The following is a 5,421-nucleotide window of genomic DNA, read 5'->3' as shown; positions in this document are numbered from 1 at the left end:
ATCTATATCCGAGAGATAGTGGCGCGGCACGGGGTGCCGGTGTCAGTAATATCAGACAGAGATGGGCGTTTCACTTCCATGTTTTGGAAGAAGTTTCATGATGAGTTGGGCACTCGTCTGCATTTTAGCACCGCCTTTCACCCGCAGACGGATGGTCAGAGCAAGCGGACCATCCAGACTCTGGAGGATATGTTGCGGGCGTACGTGCTAGACTTCGGTGGTAGCTGGGATACCTATCTTCCCTTGGCTGAGTTTTCGTACAACAACAACTACCACGCGAGTATTGACTGTCCTCCATTCGAGATGTTGTATGGAAGGAGGTGCAGGACCCCGATATGTTGGGGCGAAGTTGGCCAGAGGGTTATGGGGGCATAGAGGTGGTCCTCAAGACGACCGAGAGGATTCAGCAGGTTCAGAGCAGGCTTCAAACTGCGCAGAGTCGGCAGAAAAGTTACGCCGACAAGCACAGATCGGACCTAGAGTTCCGAGTCGGGGATATGGTTCTCCTGAAGGTGTCTCCTTGGAAGGGCGTTATTCGATTTAGGAAGCGGGGCAAGTTAGGCCCGAGATACATTGGACCGTTCAGGGTTGTACCCCGGGTGGGCAAGGTGGCATATAACCTGAACCTGCCAGCCGAACTCAGTCAGATCCACAACACCTTCCATGTCTCCCAGTTGTGGACATGCCTAGTGGATGACTCAACGGTGGTGCCTTTAGAAGATATCCACGTTGACGACAGCCTGAATTACATTGAGCGCCCAGTCGCAATCCTTGACCGAAAGTCGAAGGATCTGAGGAACAAGTGTAACGTCCCAAAAATACAAGCCAAAATAAAACATTCACCGATCATTGATTTCATAAAAGATGCGTGTGTCTGGAAACCAGTTTATAAAAACATAACAATGTCAGAGTACAAATCCCCAGGAAGATCTCATAGTGCGGAATACAAAGCGTGTGTGTGATGTGCCGCTACCGCGCCAGCTCCTTCCCCTTCGAAGAAGAGGTACCTGAAACCAAAACTGAAAACTATAAGCACGAAGCTTAGTGAGTTCCCCCACCATACCACATACCATACAATCAAATATCATACACACTGCCGTGCAATTCTCGGGTGCCCGACTTACCCGGTACGACCATTCTGGGGTGCCGACCTACCCGTGTCAAGCCGTTCTGGGGTGCTGACTACCCATTGGCGCTAACAACCGATCATAGAGGACTATTTCACCCCCTACTGCTACTATCACATATATCATAACATAACATATTATCAGACATATCTGGGGTGCCTGAACTACCCTTCGGTCCTAACAACCGAACTCGGGGACTGGTCCCCTTCTACTATCTCTATCGCATATAACATAACAAGCCAGCATGCAAACATATCATCACATACTGTCAGACGTATCTGGGGTGTCTGACTACCCTTCGATCCTAACAACCGAACTCTACTACTATCACATACAACATATCATGCTAGCATATAACATAACAGGTAGTAGCAAACCTAGATGATATCACAAAGACAATCATCTATCATACGTCTCATACTGGTAGGCCGACATTGTGGCCTTAGACCCACCGCTACTGGAACGTAACTCACCTCGTAGTAGCTGCTGATCTGCGTGGAAACGGTCTATCTGCTGCTGCTGCTCCGGAAATCCTCTGGCTGCAATTCCCACAAAACACTCAGTCAAATACTGCTAATCGACCTCAGGGTAAAATGACCATTTACCCCTAACCAAACCAAGAGTCAAAGTCAAAGTCAACTTCCAGTTGACCCGACTCGCCGAGTTGGCACGCCAACTCGTCGAGTCCCTATCCATTCGATTGGCCATAATCCCGTCTCTACTCGTCGAGTTAGGCATTGACTCGATGATTTTTCCTTCTAAACCGATGTCCAATAGTCCTTCATTCTACTTGCCGAGTTGTATGAACAACTCGTCGAGTTCATCTTCATCCGAAGAACAATATATGCAGAGACTCATTGAGTTGAATGAACAACTCGCCGAGTCTGTTCTTGAGACAAGAAGATTGCCTTGAACTCGCCGAGTATGGGCATTGACTCGCTGAGTTCCTTCATGAGTGAGTCTGGCTTCCGACCCACTGAGTCACACCCCATGACTCACTACTCCACCCAACAAACACGAAAAGGGGGAAAAGTCGGGGACTCGCGACTCGACTCGCCGAGTCCGATAATTAACTCGCCGAGTCTTGCACATGCAAATACTATATACTCGATTTTTCTTAAATCCAACTCATGTCATACATAGATCTGGGTTCTTAGGGCCTGATTAACACATAAAGTTTCCAACTTTATGTGTAAATAAACACCAATGAAGGTTTTAGGGCTCAAAATGCACTAAAAGAGTAGATCTAGGGATTTCATGCAACATGGCTTCAAGAAGGACTTTAATGGAGCTACAAAGGAATATAAGCATGAAAACAGAGGGAAACTGAGTTATACCTCAAGGAAAACACTGAAATAACACAAAGATGTCTGGCCTCCTTCTTATCTTCTTGATCTACTCTTCTTTTCTCTCAAAAACTTCAAGAAACACACCAAAGCACTTCAATCTCTCAAGGAATAAGGGTTTGGATGGTGTTTGGAGCTCTGAGGGTGAAGGGGGGCTAGGTTGGGGCGCATAAGGTTGGTTTAAATATGGTGCAAACTCTTGAAATTTAGGGTTTCATCAGTCAGCGAGGACTCACCGAGTCCAACATGTGGACTCGCCGAGTCGCCAGCTTAAACGTGCTCCCAAGCCCATCTCTACTCAGCAAGTCTGGCCTACAACTCGCCGAGTCCAAGGTAAAAAATGCAAAATACTTAGATAAATTTTACGTACCAGGAACCAGGTGCTACAAATCTCCCCCACTTATTTTAGACTTCATCCTTGAAGTCTGCTGCTCAATCCTGAAACAGCTCGGGGTAATGCTCCATCATTTCTTCCACCGGCTCCTAAGTCCACTCTGAACCCTTTCGGTGCTGCCATTGCACCTTCACTAATTCCACCCTCTTGTTCCTTATGTCCTTCAACTTCCGGTCGAGGATTGCGACTGGGCGCTCAATGTAATTCAGGCTGTCATCAACTTGTATATCCTCTAACGGCACCACCGCAAAATCATCCACTAGGCACTTACGCAGTTGGGAGACATGGAAGGTGCTGTGGATCTGACTGAGTTCGGTTGGCAGATCTAGCCGGTATGCCACCTTGCCCACCTGGGCTACAACCCTGAACGGACCAATGTATCTCGGGCCCAACTTGCCCCGCTTCCTGAATCGAATGACGCCCTTCCAAGGCGACACTTTCAGGAGTACCATATCCCCGACCTGGAACTCCAGGTCTGATCGGCGTTTGTCGGTGTAACTTTTATGCCAACTCTATGCAGTCTGAAGCCTACTTCGAACCTGCTGGATTCTCTCGGTCGTCTTGAGCACCACCTCTGTGCTCCCCATGACCCTCTGGCCAACTTCACCCCAACATATCGGGGTCCTACACCTCCGTCCGTACAACATATCGAAAGGAGGGCGGTCGATACTCGTGTGGTAGTTGTTGTTGTACGAGAACTCAGCCAAGGGAAGATAAGTATCCCAGCTACCACCGAAGTCTAGCACACACGCCCGCAACATATCCTCCAAATTCTGGATGGTCCGCTCGCTCTGACCATCCGTCTGCGGGTGAAAGGCGGTGCTAAAATGCAGACGAGTGCCCAACTCATCATGAAACTTCTTCCAAAACCTGGAAGTGAAACGCACATCTCTGTCTGATATTATTGACACCGGCACCCCGTGCTGCGCCACTGTCTCTCGGATATAGACATCGGCCAACTTTTCGGCCGAGATGCTCTCCTGGATCGGAATAAAATGGGCGCTCTTGGTCAATCGATCTACGATGACCCAAATCGAATCTACTCCACGCGCAGTCCTGAGAAGTTTTGTGATAAAATCCATCATAATATCTTCCCATTTCCACAACGGGATATCCAATGGCTGCATCTTGCCGTGCGGTCTCTGATGCTCGGCCTTGACCTTCCTGCAGGTCAAACACCGCTCGACGTACCAAGCCAAATCCCGCTTCATGCAAGGCCACCAATAGTCTAGACGAAGATCCTTATACATCTTCGTCGCCCTTGGATGAATAGAGAATCGGGATTTGTGCACCTCCCCCATCAAGACCTGGCGTATGCCTCCGTGATACGGTACCCACACCCTACGGTGTAGTGTCAATAATCCTCGGCTATCATAATCGAAGGAGGTGACTTTACCCACTATTTGCTCTCTCTTCCGATGTTCCTCCTTCATAGCCTCCTACTGAGCTTCCCCAATCTGCTCTAACAGTGGAGTCGCCACCGTCATCCTTATACACTCATCCCCGATCGGTGCCGCCTTACGGCTAAGCGCATCGGCCACCACATTGGCCTTCCCCGGGTGATAACGAATTTCGCAATCATATTTCTTCACCACGTCCAACCACCGCCGCTGTCTCATGTTCAGATTCGGCTGATCCATGAGGTACCTCAAACTTTTGTGGTCCGTGTAAATGGTACACCGAACTCCATAGAGGTAATGTCGCCAAATCTTGAGGGCGAAGACCACTTCCCCCAACTCTAAATCATGCGTCGAGTAGTTCGCCTCGTGAGGCTTCAGCTGCCTTGAAGTGTATGCGATGACATGCCCTCTCTGTATCAATAACGCGCCTAAAACTGAGGTAGACGCATCACAGTAAACCACAAAATCCTCTACGCCCTCGGGGAGGGCTAAGATTGGCGCCTCGCACAATCTCCACCTCAGAATCTCGAACGCTGCCTGCTGCTCAGGCCCCCATCGAAAGACCACGGCTTTCCTAGTCAACCGTGTCAGGGGTACGACTATCTTGGAGAAATCCTGAATGAATCTCCGATAGTAGCTTACTAATCCTAGGAAACTCCAAATCTCGGATGCAGACTTCGGAACCTCCCATCTCATCACGACCTCCACCTTGGCCGGGTCTACTAAAATCTCGTTCTGGTTGATGAGGTGCCCAAGAAACTGCACCTCGCGCAACCAAAACTCACATTTGGAGAACTTGGCGTACAAGCTCTCGCTCCTCAAGGTCTCCAAAACCTCTCTCAGATGCTCCTCGTGCTCCTCCTGGATCTTGGAATAAACCAAGATATCATTAATGAAAACTATCACAGACCGATCCAGCATCGGTCTACACACGCGGTTCATGAGGTCCATGAACGCGACAGGAGCATTGGTGAGCCCAAATGGCATCACCACGAACTCATATTGGCCATATCGCGTCCGAAACGCGGTCTTCTGTACATCCTCCTCTCTGACCCTCATCTAATGATAACCTTAATGCAAATCGATCTTGGAGAACCAAGATGCTCCCTGTAACTGATCAAAGAGGTCATCAATCCTCGAGAGTGGGTAACGGT

Source organism: Lactuca saligna, chromosome 5 (genome assembly GCF_052625555.1).
Source record: "Lactuca saligna cultivar CGN05327 chromosome 5, ASM5262555v1, whole genome shotgun sequence".
NCBI lineage: Eukaryota > Viridiplantae > Streptophyta > Magnoliopsida > Asterales > Asteraceae > Lactuca > Lactuca saligna.
This window is presented reverse-complemented; position numbering follows the sequence as displayed.